This window comes from Palaemon carinicauda, chromosome 33 (genome assembly GCF_036898095.1).
Source record: "Palaemon carinicauda isolate YSFRI2023 chromosome 33, ASM3689809v2, whole genome shotgun sequence".
NCBI lineage: Eukaryota > Metazoa > Arthropoda > Malacostraca > Decapoda > Palaemonidae > Palaemon > Palaemon carinicauda.
The window spans coordinates 10,310,759-10,331,432 of NC_090757.1; the positions used below are offsets into that span (position 1 = coordinate 10,310,759).

The following is a 20,674-nucleotide window of genomic DNA, read 5'->3' on the forward strand; positions in this document are numbered from 1 at the left end:
AAAGTTGGATAATATAGTTAGATTTAATTGTATTTCTGGTACCGAAGATAACACACCACTTCGCTTATTCACTTAGTATCCTGCCACTGACGTTCCCCGGTTATCCAGCAAAACAGCACCAGGCTTTCTTTGGTCTGGTGTTGAATTCTCCTCTTCCTTCTCTCTCTCTCTCTCTCTCTCTCTCTCTCTCTCTCTCTCTCTCTCTCTCTCTCTCTCTCTCATTAGTAACCCTTTCTTATCCTTTTCCTTCTTCTCTTCCTCTACTAATAAAGGGCACGAGGTGGGGGGGGGGGGGATTCCCGTCTACAGTATGCAGCCAGACTGTTGCTATTTATTTATTATTGCATTGGACAGCGTTGAACATAACTTGTCACTTAGTAATAAATCTTATATTTCACTTTGTAAACATGTGTATGAATGCACAAAGTTGCTCAACTGTTATGAAAAATTTTATTATTGAAAAAATATTAGATAGTTAAAACAATTGTGCTACAATAATATTTCAGAAAAAAAGTAATACATTAATGAAACACGAATCCCTCTGAACACCTTGATTCCGTGAGACTATTCCTGGAACTGTGTCTGTAGATAGTCGGAGTGGGAAAGAGGGCTTCAAGAGGGAAAATAATCTAAGCTTAGTCCTGTTGTCTAATAATAATAACCATCTATGCATTTGGGTTATCAATTCAAAGTTATTACTTGATTTTGCTTATGTCGTTTTGTGTATGAAGCAAAAGGTAGTTAGGGTCTTGGTTTCGAAACTTGCAATAAATTATTTCAAGCCAAAGCTTAGGTAACAGTCAACGCTGCCTATATAGGTCTAATCTCTTGTAGAGTGTATTAAGGGAGAAGTAATAATGATAAATGAATAAGTGAATAAGCGAAGTGGTGTGTTATCTTCGGTACCAGAAATACAATTAAATCTAACTATATTATCCAACTTTAATTTACGAAGGGAAAGCTATAATCGGGTCAGACATATTCCCCCACACCTATAATGGGCAGATTCTACAATAGCAACATATCTCGAATAACAACAACAACAGTAATAATAATAATAATAATAATAATAATAATAATAATAATAATAATAATAATAATAATAATATTATGGCTCTGTCATCTTGTCTTTAACACATACTAGGGTATGGCTATATGTCTGGTAGCAACAATAAATATTTGCATCAAATCTTGTCATTTATGAAAGGTGTCTATCTGGGCATAAAGTTACGATTTGTGAAATTTCTCCACAGTCTCTTCTTCATTTTAATTCTAGGCCTATAGGCTTCATAAGAATTATAAAATCAGAAGTGTCAACTTCAAGTCCCACATAACAATAAGGCAAGGAGGGGCAAACAGCATTTAAACCTTCACAAGTTGGGTCTAACTAAATCCTCAGTAAATCTCAAAAGACGAAAATGTCTAAAGATATTAAGGAACCAGGTAATAAATAATTTCATTTTTCAAATGACACCATTATTTTTTATGTATAATATACTTAGGCAAACTATATATATATATATATATATATATATATATATATATATATATATATATATATATATATATATATGTGTGTGTGTAGGTAGTAGGTTGGCCAGGGCACCAGCCACCCGTTGAGATACTACCGCTAGAGAGTTATGGAGTACTTTGACTGGCCAGACAGTACTATATTGGATCCTTCTCTTTGGTTACGGTTTACTTTCCCTTTGCCCACACAGACACCGAATAGTCTGGCCTATTCTTTACAGATTCTCCCCTGACTTCATACACCTGACAACACTGAGATTACCAAATAATTCTTCTTCAGCCAAGGGGTTAAATACTGCAATGTAATTGTTCAGAGGCTACTTTCCTCTTGGTAGGGGTAGAAGAGACTCTTTAGCTATGGTAAGCAGCTCTTCTAGGAGAAGGACACTCCAAAATCAAACCATTGTTCTCTAGTCTTGGGTAGTGCCATAGCCTCTGTACCTTGGTCTTCCACTGTCTTGGGTTAGAGTTCTCTTGCTTGAGGGTACACTCGGGCACACTGTTCTATCTAGTTTCTCTTCCTCTTGTTTTGTTAAAGTTTTTATAGCTTATATAGAAAATGGGTAAGTAGCCTACATATTTCTAAATTCGGATTCTACGCAGTAAAAAAAAAATGTATGATTTGACATCAAGAGCATTCAGATAAGGCAAGTCTTTGCCATCTTATTGCGAAATGCAATATTTCTGTAAATTCAATAGCATCCTTTTTATTAAAAAGAGCAATCCCCGACGAGTCTGTATGCTAATTTTGGTGTCTGGTTCTGGAAACGGAAGATTCTCCGGAAAATTTTCTGATATCTTCTCCACTATCAGTAGAAGCATCAAATAATGATTACCAAAGTATTTGAAAAAAAAAGAGGATAAGTAAAAATTATCATTAATTAAACATAACTGAAATCTCTTGGTGAAAATTGATACCAAATACTTTGAAAAGATAAGTAATTGACAACAACTGCAATAATAATAATAATAATAATAATAATAATAATAATAATAATAATAATAATAATAATAATAATAATAATAATAATAATAGCTAAAATTCAACTGAATGATAAAGCAAGCAAAGAAGTAAAAATTATAAGCAAAACTTGAAGTACTTTTAAACTGTGCATGAATATCGCTCAAAAGAAGAAAAAAACGAAAAGATTTTGTGCTTTGGCCGACAATGGCCAATCCTCAGCCTATACAATACATTCCTCTCAAGAGCTTGACTCAGACATGTTTAGTTTATTAAATTAATCCCCAAAAATACATCATTTCACCATGCCCGCAAAGTCCTTCGCCATTACTATCAATATTACTAACAATGGGATTTAATTTCTGTGTACTGCTTGGCACAACCGGGTTCAAGTCCCATTGATTTCGATCTTGGCGTTAGATAATTGAATTTCAGGATATCAAAAATTATTTCTAGGGTAGGTGTAAGTAGTGTGGAATGACAATAAAGAGAAAAATCATACATCTTAGCATTTTTTTTAATGAGTCTTTGGAAAAAAAAAAAAGATCCAGAGGGAGGTTTTTTTATGGTATGCTACAAAATTTTCCATCCACTGTCATGAAATACTTCTTGTTGCTAATTATTTCTGGACTGATCCACCATCCCATTTAATTCACCCTGACTACAAGTAGAAAGGCGAGAGAAAAACAACAGGGCAGAAGAGAAGGAAAGAACAGAACCTCTGTAATATATATCTACGTAGAAAAAAAACAGATCAATAACATACTGGAAAAAAACAGATCAATAACATACTCGTAAAAGTTAACAATTACTACAGCAGAGTTAGGTAGTTCAATATTCGACTGGTCTCGTACTCCCAGACACCTGTCGTCCAGAAAGGGGTGAAATGGAAATCTCTCTCAAACACCCGGACATCCATCAATTTATATGAGTGACTGTAAGTCTCTGTCAACATTCAAGTTATACAATTTGAATGGTCATTCATCCATAGCAAATACGTTCGTTGAATACTCGTACTGTAGCCACGGGACTCGAAACTAAAGCTATACTCTCCTTTAATGGCATCTGTTTGTTCGAAAATAATTTATAGCGCGTAATGTGCAGCTCTCATTGCAAGCTGTAGTATTTTTATTCTTATCTTTTATTATGAAATACACATTTACAACATTACATCATAATATATTTACATAAATAGTCTTTCATTTTACATATAGTGTATTTACAATTGAAATTTTTACTATTTATCTAAATATTTTTTAAATCAAAAATATATCTAGTCGTGAAAACTTTTTTAATAGAAGTTTTAAATCCTATTTTATTCACAGTAAACGTATTTGTCATTCTGTTTTTTAATGTTTAAGTAATTAATCAATTATTCTCGTGTGTACTTAGGCATTGCGCGATAGAGATACTTGCATATGTTCACGACTGGTACAGTCTTTTCTTCATTGATGTAGAATGCATCAAGTGTCAACATGCTGTGGAATGTCTGTGTTTTAAAACTAGTTTCTATTTACGATTAGTGAATATTTGTGATGATAAACTTTATATCCAGTCTTGTAGTTTGTCATAAACAGTACTTGTATAGACAGATTAGTTTGTGTTTACTTATCTATTACTCTCTCTGAAGTGAAAGACGCTGAATGCGGTCACGGTACACCCGACAGACTACCACTTCACTCCCGTTTAACCTTTTACTTTTGTAACATTCATTGCATTTATACAGTATGATGTAGAAGAATTATGCTTCATCTGGGATATGTATAAACCCTTTCCTGCCTCTTGTTTTTCCCTTGGGTCTTTAAACTCTCTCTTCCATATTCATCTCGGAGTTTTCGAAACTTTTTCCTGCCTCTTTTTTTTTTTTTTTTTATTCTTTTGTCTGTGAGGTTTTTAGATTCTCTTTTCCACAGAGAGAGAGAGAGAGAGAGAGAGAGAGAGAGAGAGAGAGAGAGAGAGAGAGAGAGAGAGAGAGAGAGAGAGAGAGAGAGAGAGGCCTATTGCCCCGCCTTTCTTATTCATCTATCTCACTTGTATCATCATAATGTAAGTTCGAAATTATCATTTCACTTCAAAGACGTCTTGCAGTCGGAACCTCTGTAGAATTTCTAAGAAAACCAGACAGGAGAATAATGAATTTAACTGCTAGTGAATGGAAGTAGAATATTTATTTCGTCATCTGGAACGCTTTCCCAACCCTTCCAGTTAGAAGACACTAACAACAAGGAGACCCACTCGAGACTCCTAACATTACTTGTTGCTGGAAGGTAGTGCTCTGAAGAGGCTCTCTCTCTCTCTCTCTCTCTCTCTCTCTCTCTCTCTCTCTCTCTCTCTCTCTAGAAAGAGGCCAATTAAGGGAGTGTTTACTTGACGCTTTCTGGGTGCTCCTCACTTTATTTTCTGATGACTAGTACTTTTTTCTCCTTTTCAGGAGCCTACTCCTTGAGAAACTTTTCTTAAGAGTAAGTTCTCTCTCTCTCTCTCTCTCTCTCTCTCTCTCTCTCTCTCTCTCACACACACACACAATGATGAAGAATGTTAGTTTAGATGTATTATTTTCCTGAAATATTTACCCTTTCCTTCCTTGATTTAGCTTTACAAATCTTTCTGCTCTTTTTCGAAAGTCTGTTCTAAAAAATAATCTTTACGTAACCATGTTTTACGGTGTCATTCGCTCTCGATTTTATTTTAAAAGAAAAAAAATGTCTCTGTTCAAGTAGAAAATTTCACCGTCGATTTAATGTGTAAATGTATTTATCAACTATAAGTAATAAATTCGTTAGAAATACTTATAGATTAAATCGTCGGTTTGATCTTCGTTGTGAAAATGTATCTATGAACTATAAGTAATAAATGAATTAAAAAAAATGCATGAAATATCGTCGGTTTGTCGTTCGATCTTAAATCCGAGGTTTTGAATCGATAATTGTTTAGTTCTTCGTTTTGGTAGAACTATTTTGAGATTCATATAAATGAAAACATTTTAAAACCTTAAAGATGAGTCGAGTAGCTCTCCACGGGGTCTGTCAAGCCCTTAAAAACTTTTTCTCATCCAAATCTTCCTTCACAATTAAGAAAACAGTCTAGTTGCCTTTGCCAAAATGCGAAGAGTATGTATTCAACCCTGGATGTTTAGTTTATTAGTTTGTAATTAACTTCATACAAAAACTATAGTACCGGTTTTGACCTAATTTGGTAGTCATGTTGGGTGTAATACAAGGATGAATCTGTAACATTTTGGATTAATTACATCAAAGTACAAGTACGCAGCAGTACTTTGAAAATAATCGCAAGGTTAATTAAATGGCAGATATTTTGTTAGTTTATATTTTGTGTTTGAACAATATTAAGCAAAAACTACTTAACCAGTTTCAAGGAAACTTGGTGGACATGTGGGGTATGACCCAAGGACAAATCCATTAGATTTTGAAGAATATACATCGAAATACAAGTGCGCAGTGGAGTTAAGATAAAATTAGAATGTTTAGCATGGCGAAGGCATGCACTCTACTGAGTGCCTTTCTAGTTAATCAATCTACTCCTTCTGCTAGTACTTTTGAGTGGATGTAGTGGTTATCACGGTGGTAATAATAAAATTAAGCAACGGTAATATTCTGACTTGATGTAATACATTAACCATTATTTGTTTGATTTATATATATGAACGAGTAAGAAACTTAGTGAAGAGAAACATTTGCGATGTATCGTTGGGGGTGATATTGATTGAATGGGGCTATCCAGCTTGATAACCTTGGTGGTAGATTAGTTTGTTTAGACAATATATTATTCATGGGATTTCAGTGATTGAATTCTCTGAGTGACTGGATTTTTGCAATTCAGGAACCCTTGAAAGTCCTGTGCCGTTTCCAAAGATCCTCCACTGCCTTTTTTCTTCAGTGTCCAGGGGCTGTCTTCTTCTGGTGGAAGGCAAATATCCCACCGCTTCTCATATTGGGGTCTGCATTTTGTGACCGAGAGATATCCACTGTATAGAATTTTGTTTTCTTCATATTGATGGTTTCCTATGTCGTTTTCTCATTAAAAAAATTACGAAAATCAAAACATTCATTTGGATAATTACTACAGCATTGATGAATGAAACCTACTGGGATTTTGAATTCCAAATAAATCAAAAGCGTTACAAAGAAAACTTTATGTGATACTTTTATTATACTTTGGAAGTAATGTTTTGATAGATTTTATAACTATTTCTTACGGTAATACGAGGAATGATCATCCTAATCAGGCAGTTGAATCGGTGGAAATAATAAAGTTCAAACTTGCAGCCATTTTTTTTTCCACAGGCTCACCTAAAGGGGCCCATACACGTTCAAAATAATCGTCAAAATTTTGCATCAAAATTTTAATATCAAAATTTTGATGCAAAATTTGAGCGTGTGTAGGACGTTTTGACATCAAAACGTCCTACACACACTCAAATTTTGCATCAAAAATTTGATATCAAAATTTTGATGCAAAATTTTGACGATTTTTTTTGAACGTGTATTTAAGCCTTTAGTCTCTCTTTAGGCCTTTAGTTTATATATGAAATGTCTATCTTAATACTGTTACCGTTCTTTAAGTATTTAATTTTAATTGTTCAATACTTCTCTTGCAGTTTATTTATTTCCTTATTTTCTGTCCTCTTTAGTCTATTTTTCCCTTTTAGGGTCCCTGGGTTTACAGCATCCTGCTTTTCCTAGTCGGCTAGCTTGGATATTAATGATAACAATAATAAGCTTAATATTATATCAATTACAACACCATTAGTAACATAGCTGACGGCTTGCTGATGTGTGTTAATTATTGAGATTTTGTACTGTTTATCCTAAAAACATTTAAATATGGTTTCAGCTATTCAGGTTCCCTCATAAGAAGACTATTTTTCTAAAAGGCAAAGCGGTGTAAGTGCGCGGTCTCTCTCTCTCTCTCTCTCTCTCTCTCTCTCTCTCTCTCTCATATATATTACTGTAAATTCTGCATTTTTTTATGTCATTTCTACAATTCCATTTATTTTTGCTACAGTATTGATTATTCTAATCTTATATATACAGTATATATATATATATATGTATATATATCATATATATATATATATATATATATATGAGAGAGAGAGAGAGAGAGAGAGAGAGAGAGAGAGAGAGAGAAATATATATATATCCCTCCCGGCATTCCTTTGATGTTACTCACTAACAGTAATTACAACGACATCAACAATGATTTTGCTCATTAAAATCTGTGCGTAAAATGTGAATCTGCCTGATGTAACTCTTATTTTCTTTACCTTTGTTTTTTATCTGGTGGAAAGTTTAATCAATCTACGAGTGTCTGGCCTCATTTCACGAGCATGTGTACATATGTGAATATTTTTTTCTTGGTTTTCCCCTAAAGAATACTTATTTAAATTATAATAATCAATTACAGTAATTAATCACTAGGGAAACATATATATTTTAACATCTATCGTATGGAAAAATTTGATAATTTTATATTACATACACCATGTTCAAATATTCTAGCGTTAAAGCGTCACTAACTGAGAGAGAGAGAGAGAGAGAGAGAGAGAGAGAGAGAGAGAGAGAGAGAGAGAGAGAGAGAGAGAGAGAGAGAGAGATCATCGTCATATGTCGATTATTAAAGATCCCACAACAGACCTTTGAGGAAAAAACAATCCAAATAAATGAAGTCGTTTTGAGTCTTCAAAGAACCAATTTAAATCTTCGATGTCTCTTACCGGCTTATGTCAAAGATTCTCGGCGTAGCCACCGTGAGATCTCAGTCAGAAAATAGTATCCTTAAATGCTACCCAAGGTCATTGGGGCTTTTATATACTCCGATAAGAAATTATAATTCATTCTCTGAACAAGAAAACGGAGTTGGATCTTTTGGGCAAAAGCATCTTTTATTTTTTTATTCACTCGTTTCAAGTCTATGCTTATATCATTTCCATCCATTTTTCAATTCCGAGGTCCTGATACACTCAAATTTTGGGTTACCAAGACTGAGATCGATTTCTTTAACCGAGAGTAGATTCATTGATGATTTTTTTTTCTTTACTGAATACTGTATAGTTTTGGACGTTTTGCGTAGGGAGTTACCTATAAACATAAAATTTCGTGTCTTTGGCTCGTTGATCTTTTGTTTTATATTTTTTCAAATATACTTTATACTTGTATTGTTTGATTTACTACTTTTTTTCATTTCTCTATGTCATCTAAAACTTCTCTACTCCCTATTGTTATAACTAACCGCTTTTTGGTTTTATTTTTGTTTAGTAAATTTAGTTATATTGCATATTTGACTTATCATTATTATTATTACTAGCTAAGCTACAACCCTAGTTGGAAAAGCAGTACGCTGTAAGCCTAAGGGCTCAAACAGGGAAAAATAGCCCAGTGAGGAAATGAGATAAGGAAATAAACAGTATGATAAGTAATGAACATTAAAAATAAAATATTTTAAGACTAGTAACAACATAAAAATAGATATGCAGTTGAAGAATTTAATTCTTAATTTCATTAGCTTCATATTCACAAAAACGCACATTAATGATAATTCTATTTTTCCAGGCATATTATTATTATTATTATTATTATTATTATTATTATTATTATTATTATTATTATTAGCTAAGCTACAACCCTAGTTGGGAAAGCAAGATGCTATAATTATGCTCAAGGGCTCCATCAGGGAAAAATAGCCCAGTGAGGAAAGGAAGTAAGGAAATAAATAAACGATATGAGAAATATTTAACAATTAATATTTTTTTAAACAGTAACAACATCAAAACAGATATCTCATATATAAACGATAAAAAGACTTATGTCAGCCTGTTAAACATAAAAACATTAGTTGCAAGTTTGAACTGTTGAAGTTCAACCGATTCAACCACCCGATTCCGAAGATCATTCCATAACTTGGTTCCTCTTGTTAAGAATTGTCTTCAGTACTTTCCTCCAAATACACGAAAAGAAAACAAAGAAAAAAAAAGACTAACAAAATCCTTATTGTCTTCTTACTATGCACGTGGCTTCCCTTAAGAAGAAAAGTTTATACCTATTACGTGATATTACTCTGATAAGTATGGTTTATCACTATAATTGCTACATAATCTATACCTTTTATAGGAATGTTCGTCATAGCAAATTTAGTGTTTAGTTCACGATTTGTCTATCATCATAGAATAAGTTATTTTATTCAATACGACTCGAATTTATATATACAGAATATTGTGATATATACATACATACATACATACATATATATATATATATATATATATATATATATATATATATATATATATATATATACATACATATATATATATACAGAATATTGTGATATATATATATATATATATATATATATATAATTATATATATATATATATTCATATATATATATATATATATATATATATATATATATATATATATATATATATATATATATATATATATATATTCATATATATTGTGGAGAATTTTTTATGGTTATGTTCTGAGTGGGAACTTAGTCCGGGAAAGTCTCCTTATAACAGTTACATAAAGTTCAACAGGGGAGGATAGGAGCACTTACTCTCGGGGCACAGACACCCTGCTAATACTTTACTGTCACAATTCACTAACCATCACTCTTTAAATACAAAAGGGGGAAATTTTACTGTCCAGAGGCCGAAGAACTCCACACGTAGGATTAACAATAATTTATGGCCTACTCTAGCTTTGTCAGGTCTATAGTCATCTCATTCTCAGGCTCTGTTCCGGCTCCGTCCCAGCTACCCCAATGAAATGCTGGACAGGTATTTTACGTTAATGTAATGAAGACAAAATTCAAAATGGGAGCAGTGATGCAAAGTAGTTTAAAAGTTTAAAGATAAGGATCTTTACCTTCGAAGCAAATATATTAATGCAAAGTACCTCGCTGTTACCACCTATAGACTTACTCTTCAAATATTCCCAGTTTAAACATTAAATAAATGAGGGAGCAAAAATACTAAGAAGGTTTAATTAACCTAATATTGATTTATTCACAAATTTACATTAAAGGAAAACGGTCATCTTAACAACACAAAAATGGTATCAAAAGAAATGCAATTCAAATAATGAAAAATAGTTGATTAGACGCGTGGTCTACAATAATTAAAAATCAAAATGGGGTCGGACACGTGGCCCATGTGACCCAGAGACTGTGTTAGTCTCAAAAGGCAAAAAATTGTATAGAAAAAAATATATACACACAATCCCACCGCACACAGTCCGAATAGTGTAAAAGCCAGGTTCCATATAAAGTTAAAATTAGTCTAAGCTAATAAAAAATGGGGGAAAACTAAATGGCCATTGATGTAGTACCTGCACTCCTTTGAAGTTTAGTCCAATGCCCGTGATAGCTGTTGACCTGGTTGCACTTTGCAATCTTTTCTGGCCCACCCCAAGAATCCTTTTTTGTGGTAATATGGTTCCCAGGTTCCGCTCCTTCACTATCTCCAGCCGGCAGCCACAGGACTCCTTGGCGAGTCACGTTTTGGGAGAGGGGGATGGCGGGGGTGAGCCAGAGGTGCATGGATTCACTGACCAAGTGACCCGGCAGGTCCGTAGGGCAGGGCCGCTTCTAGTTGAATGGGGCCGACGCTAAGGTCGAAGATATCACCTGGCTTCACCTTTCCAGACAGGTGAGGAGCTTGATGCGCACGGTAATCCATTGGGGGTGCCATATCGGGACTTAAGGACAGGGCAATATATTGTTGCAAGGAGTGCAGAGGAGGCAGGATTTTGTACTAAATACTCAGATAAATCTTGCTGCTCTGAGGGAGGTTATATATACAACAATCCTACCAATTCTGGCTTGCTAAAAATTAATATTTAAAATGATTAATTAGCAATGGACTGGTGCGATGGGCATACATCTTAAAGTTAACAAACCTTAATTGGTAGGCTATTGAGAAATATAGGATGCATTAATTCAGCAGTATTGAAATTTATATTTAAAATTCAGTTTAGGAATTTAATCTCAACCCACGTAGTTTAAGAAAAGAACCAACATACGCCGGGGTTGCTACTAAGGCCCTCTGTTGTGCGTATTTACGCTGTGACGTCACGAGCATGGCGTGCGCCACTGTCAACAAGTTTAAGTTTAGATTAGTCCTCCCTATATTCGTTAAAGAAAACTAGATGTAGGAGAGAATGTTTAAGGGGTAGCTATAGTATTAGTAGAAGAGAGCTAAAAATACGATTAAAAGAAGAAGAGTGAAGAAAATTCTTCACATATATATATATATATACTGTATATATATATATATATATATATATATATATATATATATATATATATATATATATAATATATATATATATATATATATATATATATATATATATATATATATATATATATATATATATATATATATATATATATATATATACACACACACAGATATATATATATATATATATATATACACACACACAGATATATATATATATATATATATATATATATATATATACATATATATATATATATATATATATACATACATGGTATGTGTGTATGGTTTAGATATCTAACCTGTATAATTATGGTGTTTTATGGTTAATATACTGTACAATACATATGAGAGAATTGGTAGCACAAAAAAAATCTTATCTAACGAGTTTACTATTCATTGTCAATGTTTAGCTAATAGGCTACATCATTATATTCCTTGCCTGCAACCTTCCATAACTTGAAGTATTAGTCCGTTCAAACTAATCAATTGAGAGTCTAAAAATAACTCCCATAGAGTACACCGGGCGTTGCACCTCAGAATGCAGTCATTGTTGCTTCCTCGATCAGGAATAATGACAAAATTATTAATTTGTAGCATAAATTATAAACTGCGTCAATTTGAATCGATTCCTATAATCTTACATTAAATTACATGCTATATTATCTAAAGTTAAGGTGGACTGTTTTCGAGAAACTATAATCAGAACTCATTTATTAACATGTAATGTAGTTCAGTATATAGTTATTTTATCGTATGTTAATCTAACAAGTAAGACGTTAAAATTAGCTATTAACCGCTTTCTAATTAGAGGACATTGATATAGAATCGTAATATCTGCGGTACGCATTTAAGAAAAAATTCAAGTCTGTTTAATGAAAAGGAACAATACAACCACTTTAATAGAATGAGATTTGATTAATAAAACAGAAGGAATGAATAAAACATAAGCGATATATTGAACTAAATTCTAATGTTGTTAATGTTCTAAAAATATTTTATTTTATTTGTTCAATAAGTCTCTTGTAGTTTATTTATTGCCTTATTTTCTCTCGTCGCTGGGCTAATTTTCGTTTGAGCCCTTGGGCTTATAGCATCCTGTTTTTCCAATTAGGTTGTAGCTTAGCTAATAATAATAATAATAATAATAATAATAATAATAATGATAATAATAATAATAATAATAATAATAATAATAATAATAATAATAATAATAATAATAATAATCTTCCAAATGTAAGGGATGGTAGGATTACTTTGATGGTTTTTGAACCTTCTACTTAACTTCAGTTCCATTGATTTTGTACCGTTCCGGGCTGGAAGTGGACAAATAACTCTAGACTCCATTGCTCAAAGTTCAACCGAGTTTAATGCTTATGTAAATATACTTTTGCATCTTTGTATGCCATTGTATTCTCGATGAAAAAAGTAAAGGAACCGATAGAATTCCCATAATTGTAAAACTAGTTTAACAAAAGAAAATGCACAGATACCAAAGGAAGCATGCTGTCAAAAAGCAAATTACCCTGGATGACCACTGGATGAAATATGAGAACAAATCCATATCAATATCAGACTTTCTAAACCGCTGTGCCGAACTGATGGATCATGTAGATGAATAAGAATATATCAACAATGTAGCATGCTGAATTTTATTGCTTCACAACTTTTAATAAATGTATACAATTTCAATGTTTATGGTTTTGTGTTTTATCTCCTTGTGTTCTTATTACCTTACTTGGTATCTGGTACATAGCAGCCTTGTTTGGTGCATTCAAGCCAAAGTAGTGGTACATAAGAGCCAGTACATAGCAGCCCAACAATGGTACATACAAGCCAAACAAGTGGTACGTAGGAGCCGGTACATAGCAGCTAGCATTCACTGCCACCCATCATTGTGTCGTAACGATTGTTTACCCGATGGGGACGGTCTGGTTGTGTGGACGCATCCATAGACATCTCACTTGGTAAAACTTGACATAAAATCATTATGTATTAGCTTCCCATCATAATAATAGAATCGGACTGTAGGTTATGGCGGCTTTTTATGTCATCAACATATTTGTCCGAGATTTTTAAAATTGTGTTCAGAATTTTCATTTCCAGCACATATTTCCCCTCGCTAGTCAAAGACTCATCTTCCCATCATATTCTCAGACCAAATCTGTTCCAATATTCCTATCCAAAACTCATACAGTACTAGAGTGCCCCTTTTCTCTGGTGCTTATCATTACTTCTGACAACGTGACAAAGTGTACCTAAATTCCTTTTTGTCTTATTGTATCTGATACTTTTTCCCTAATTTCATTTTAGTTTTCTGGTCTTTCTGTCTGTAAACATGAGAATATAATAATTTTTCCAATGATAATCATAGAATTAATTATTCTCACTCATCCCCATTCAAATACAGTACATACATCTGGTTATGTTTCTTATGGCCAGGCTAAAAAAAAAAAATAATCTTTAGATTGGGTCACGCTGGGCTGCTGGGCAGCTAGTGAGCTTGACGTGTTATGCTTGTTTCAAGAATCTAGTCACCACTGTTCTGGCTGTGCTGGCAGTCAGATGTACCTGCCTTCACAACTATGATTAAACCGCATCACACGCTTGTCACCCTTATTTTTGCTTGTGCTTGTGTCTTTGTGTCATGGACATTATTTGTCACTTTCGTGTGAATTATTTGTGACTTAGAATGTGTGCCTTTTGACTATGTTGACATTAATGCGTTCCTGTCCAGGCCCTAGTGGTCGCCCTTGTGGAACCTTTATGAACCGGATAGATTGGGATCCTCACCCAGTATGTAGGTATTTAGAGGAAAGAGATGTTCAATAGAATCTCCATGTGAGTATTGTAGGGAGTGGTCATCCTTCCAATGGGATAGATATCGTTAGAGGAAGCAAGCCAAGAGGGATCGTTCTCCTCCTCCTCCCTTGGTAAACGGTGAGAAGAAACGCAAGGCAAGTTTGCCATTGAGCATTATTTCCCATCCAAGTTCATGTCAGGATCCCTTTGAGGTTTGTGTCATGGAGGACGATAGCCCTAATTTCGTTACCATATTTCCCAGTGTCAGTAATGTGCATTAAGAAATTGAACCTGTTATCATCGTGGATTCCCTGGCTACGGCAACTACGCTCCCTGAGCCAGATCCACTGGATGCTCTATTCTAGATTATGCTACCTTGTCTAGAGCCCCCTCACCCCCCCCCCCCCGATTTGTGCTAAGTGATGATTTATACCTCTCTGATTATGCAGACAAGATGTTCCTGTTAGAAGTGACTTATATCAGAACAGTAGAAACATCTCCTCATTCCCATAAGGAACTTAAGAGTCAAGACCATCAGTTCCTCCTTGTACTGAGACGGCCATATTGGAAGATCCTGATTACCAGTCTCCAAAGCGTTATATTGAGTAAGACTTGCCCCATACGCCTAGAGGTCCTCGGCAGAAAGCTCCTCTAAAGAGCGCCCGGGATAAGTTGAGAGCTTTGTCATCTCTTTGCTTTGGCTGTGTTCTCCCTCCAGATTTGGCGATACTGTACCTTCATGTTCCAAGCAGCCTCTCCTCCCAAGCTTCCTAAAGCTTGGAAGTTGAGTGCATTTATTCCTGCCATTCCTAGAATTTTGTCCAAGAATGCCATTTGGCCAAATGTTCAGATTCTTAAATCTGAACATGCCGACAGATCTAAACATGATGACGTTGCTCTGTGCTGCCTTCACTGTGCATGAGGACACCACCACCCGCAGCCCAAGCATGCCAACAGATCCAAGCAAGTTGTCACTCCCAAGCGTCAAGACATCACTGAACACGCCGTCATCTTGAGGCCGTGAGCTTATTCCTCCATGTCACGATGATGCTAAGAAGATGGCTACTGTATTTGACCATCGGTTACTAGAGGACGTAATAAACCATATAGTTCCTCCAGAATTTTATAATCTCTCAGCCAGGAATCAAAGAGATAGAACCTCTCCCTAAACAGATAAGAACCTTGTCTTAAGCTAGAGACAAATTCTTTAATCATCTGGATCGACCACATTCTTATATTCAGTCTGAATGCTTTTCTATTATAAGAAATTCTTTACAGGTACAGGAACCGGATTCAAAGCGTGAAAAATCCCCCCCCCCCCCTTTCCAAGAATCACCCCTACATCAGATGTAGAAAAACGATTAGGTAGACAATGTAAACGTAGTCCTCGCCATAGACGTTCAAAAGAATTGGAGTATAATACTGAGAACTCTCTCTCGCCTTGTAGAACGAGTGAGCGAGAGACATTAACACCTGTCTCTTGATCTAGACATAGAAATGACTGCTCTTACAATGGGAGCGACATAATCTCCTGCCACGCCTTCTCCACCTCCTCTTCTCATTATCACTCAAAGGAAAAGAAGGATAAAGAGCTCTATTAAATCAGAAAATCATCATCAGAACATTATCACGATTGATAATTCTCCCGAGAATAACTTTGCGAGTACAAGCTCTACTGATGTATCCCCACTTAAGGCCCCAATATTGAGTTTGGAAGCCCCTAATTTTATTAAGATTATGAGACTAATCCGCCGCTTAGGAGGTTTAGATGAGCCTCTTTTAGCACAGACTACTAATAGACGATGTGGCATTGACGATATCTTCCTGCTGTCTCAGAATCCTAGACTTAGGTTTGATGTTACCTTTTCCAAGGAAGCAAAAGACACCCTTGAGGTATTGAACTCCCAAGTCTCTGCAGTAGAAAACTCGTTAAAAGCGAGTAGGTCATCAAAACTTCCGCCCTTACCTTTGCCATACAAGAGATGCTTTTACGTTAACTCTGGCACCTTTCAAAGCTCTCTTTGATCTTACCAGCCACAATCTCAGGTCCTGAACTGGCAAATATGGAGGTACAGTAGCTGCCATGGTAGCCATTCAGACCTGTTCGTGGATAGACCACTGGTCTGGGGAACTCTCAATTTGCTGTTTCGAGAGGAATCTCAGGAAGAAGACCATATGAGACCAGTTCAAGGAACTCTCTAGATTTGGCATCAAGGCTATAGAGTATCTCCTCCACCAGAATATTTTTCAATGGGGAAACTGCTCTGAAGTGGTGTGAGGCTGTCTAAGCGAGATGCTCTAGATAGCTGTCCCCTAGAGATGCTAGAGTCCCAAGGAACTCTGACCTCATCAACTCACCTCTCTTTAAATCCTCAGACGTGACGAAAGCAATAGAGACATTAGAAAGACTGGGACAGAGCCTAGTATTCAACAGAGCAGCAGCACCGAAGTTCCCCACTCCTCAGAAACAGAAAAAGAACTTATCCTTTAGGCAACCCCCCAACTGAGATGCCCCCTCCTTCCAATTATTATTATTATCAATTGCTAAGCTACAACCCTAGTTGGAAAAGCACAATGCTATAAGTCCAGGGGCTCCAACAGGGAAAATAGCCCAGTGAGGAAAGGAAACAAGGAGAAATAAAAGTCTAAGAACAGTAACATTAAAATAAATATTTCCTATATAAACTAAAAGAACTTGAACAAAACAAGAGGAAGAGAAATAATAGTGTGCCCAAGAGTACCCTCAAGCAAGAGAACTCTTACCCAAGACAGTGGAAGACCATGGTACAGAGGCTATGGCACTACCCAAGACTAGAGAACAATGATTTGATCTTGGAGTGTCCTTCTCCTAGAAGAGTTGCTTACCATAGCTAAAGAGTCCCTTCTACCCTTACCAAGAGGAAAGTGGCCACTGAACAATTACAGTGCAGTAGTTAAGCCCTTGGGTGAAGAAGAATTGTTTGATGATCTTAGTGTTGTCAGGTGTATAAGGACTGAAGAGAATATTGTGGCGGTGCCGAGTGAGGGTTGTGAACTCAAAGGCAGGATGCAATCAACTGAGTTATATTGTTATAGAACACTCTCCTTTATATACAAAACCTCAAGGCAACAGGACATAACAAGTTAACAAGACAGACAATGTTACAGAGGAAACAGCAGACATGAATTTTCATGTTCGTTTAGTGCGAGGGAAGAGCGAAGATACAAGCATAATATATGCAAAAGGAATTATGTACAATTGTGTGACACATGGTTGGTACATGGCTCCCCCCCTAAAAATGACATACTGTACATGTTGAATAGGGCGCCCTGATCTGGAGAGGCAAACTGTAGGCGGGTCATCTGGCAGAAGATAAGCAGGTTTTAGACGATCAATGGAGACCCAGTCTTCTTTGCCCCGAATGTTTAGTAGGAATGCTTTCGGACTGCGTCGGATCACAAGGAAAGGGCCCGTGTAAGGGGGCGTTAGTGGTGGCTTGCTAGTGTCGTTGCGCAGGAAGACGTGCGTTGCAGAGTGCAAGTCCGTTGGTATGTGATGCTTCGCTGGGTGCTTGTAAGTCTGGCGGCACGGAGTAAATTTTCCCACGACGTGACGTATGCGCTGGAGATCGTCGGAGAAGGTTGTAGATGGAAAAAATTCGGCAGGGACGACCAACGGGTCGCCATACACCATTTCAGCTGCCGAGACGTCGAGGGCGTCTTTAGGAGTGGTCCTTAGTCCTAGGAGGACCCAGGGAAGCTGAGTAAACCAGTTGCAATCCTTGCAGCGGGACATCAAAGCTGCTTTGAGGGTGCGATGAAAACGCTCAACCATTCCATTGGTAGCGGGGTTGTAGGCCGTTGTCTGATGTAGGGTGATGCCCAGGAGATTCGCTAATGACGTCCACAATTGAGAGGTGAAAGTGGTTCCCCTGTCAGAAGTAATATGCTCAGGGATACCGAATCTTGAAATCCAACCAGAGAGTAAGGCAGATGTGCATGAGGCGGACGTTGCAGTTTCCATGGGAATGGCTTCAGGCCAACGAGTGGAGCGGTCGATGACGGTAAACAGGTAACGATGTCCTTGTGATGTGGGTAGGGGGCCTACAACGTCGACGTGAATGTGTGCGAAATGACGCTGAGGTTGAGGAAAGGTGCCCACTCCTGAATCCGTGTGTCGATGTACTTTGGAAGTTTGGCAAGAAGTACAGGCGCGGACCCAATCCTTAGCATCCTTAGAAATGCCGTGCCAAATGAACTTTGCCTTCAGCAGCTGTGCAGTAGAACGGCATGAGGGATGTGAAAGGCCGTGAATGAAATCAAACACCTGTCGGCGCATGGGAGCAGGAATCCAAGGTCGCGGTCTACCAGTACTGACGTCACAGAGGAGGGTGGTGTTGGAGTCTTCGAGGGGAAAATCTTCCCAACGGAGGGACGTGCAGGATGTCCTACAAGCTTGATACTCTGGATCCTGTCGTTGGGCTTCAGCCAGGGCGTTGTAATCCAATCCCAGTTGAACGGCAGCCAACGTGTTTCTTGACAGGGCATCGGCAACGGGATTAATTTTCCCAGGGACGTATTGGAGGTTGCAATTGTATTCAGCCACGGCGGAGAGATGTCGGCGTTGACGGGCGGACCAGGCGTCAGACTGTCGAGTGAAGGCGTGCACCAGAGGCATGTGGTCTGTGCGAATGACGAAGGGCGTACCTTCTAAGAAATGGCGAAAGTGACAGACAGCCAAGTGCACCGCCAGCAATTCTCGATCGAAGGTAGAATAACCCAATTCTGCCTTGGACAGTTTTCTGCTGAAGAAGGCCAATGGGCGGGGCGAGCCTTTGACCACCTGCTCGAGTACTGCACCAATAGCGACGTCGCTGGCATTGGTGGAGAGAAGGAGAGGGGCGTGTGGGATAGAAAAAGTGAGAGCCGCAGCAGTTGATAGGGGCTTCTTTGCATTGCAGAAGGCTGCTTCTTGAAGGGGACCCCACTTCAGGTCCTTTGGCTTGCCCTTGAGGAAGGCGTAGAGGGGAGCAAGAGTGGCGGCAATGGCTGGCAGAAAACGGTGATAATAGTTGATCATGCCCAAGAATTCCTGCAGAGCTTTGACGGTCGAGGGCGCGGGGAAATTTTGAACGGCTGCTACCTTCTCAGGGAGGGGATGGACTCCTTCAGGAGTGATACGGTGCCCTAAGAACGACACTTCGTTGGCGCCAAAGGTACACTTGTCGTACCGGACTACAAGGCCGTTTTGTTGCAGACGGTCGAGCACGATGCGCAGGTGACGGAGGTGTTCCTCTTTTGAGGAGAACACAAGTATGTCGTCCACATAACATACACAGAAAGGGAGGTCCCCTAAGATGCCATCCATGAGACGTTGAAACGTGGCCCCAGCATTACGAAGGCCAAAACAGGAGTAATTGAAGGTGTATGTACCAAACGGAGTGGTAATGGCGGTCTTGGGGATGTCTTCTGGGTTCATAGGCACCTGATAATACCCCTTCAGGAGGTCGAGCGTAGAGAAAACCTTCGCTTTGTGCAGGTAGGAGGTCACATCGGCAATGTTTGGGAGGGGTTAGTGATCCGGTTCTGTTTGCATGTTCAGGCACCTGTAATCCCCGCACGGACGGAGGGAGCCGTATTTCTTCAGAACGACGTGTAAGGGTGACGACCATGGGCTGGAGGCCTTTTGGCAAAGGCCCATTTTCTCCATTTAGGCGAACGTCTGTTTGGCGGCTGCCAATCGTTCCGGTGCCAGACGTTTCTGAATTTTGCGAAGACTGGGGGTCCCGTCGTCTTGATATGGTGATAAATACCGTGCTTGGCAGGAACCGTGGGCGTTTGGCGAAGTTCTGGACGGAAAACTTCCGGGTACGACGTGAGGAGGTGGGCGTAGGCATCCGTGGGTGCGCTGATGTGGAGAGCAAGGTTAGAGGGGGTGGGTTGAAGAGGTGTCGACAAGTACGAGTCCGCGTTGACCAATCGTCGGTGGGCGACATCGACCAGAAGGTGGAAATGAGAGAGGAAATCCGCACCGAGGATTGGCATTGTGACGTCAGCAACGAGAAACTTCCAATTGAATTTACCGTTTCCGAACGATAATGTGAGGTTCTCGTAACCGTAGGTGGGTA

General features: G+C 37.6%; 1 long non-coding RNA gene across 2 annotated transcripts in view; it reads left to right on the plus strand.

Annotated features, from left to right (window-relative positions):
• The first annotated feature begins 13,624 nt into the window (after nucleotides 1–13,624).
• The window catches only part of LOC137625841 (uncharacterized), a 43,194-nt gene continuing 36,144 nt past the window's right edge, over nucleotides 13,625–20,674 (plus strand). Inside the window, exon 1 of one of the 2 annotated variants that reach the window (XR_011040921.1) lies at nucleotides 13,625–13,732. This is a non-coding gene — a long non-coding RNA (uncharacterized lncRNA). Of the gene's footprint in view, nucleotides 13,733–13,768; nucleotides 13,793–20,674 lie in introns of those variants that run through there. The other variant, XR_011040922.1, reaches the window with a different exon arrangement.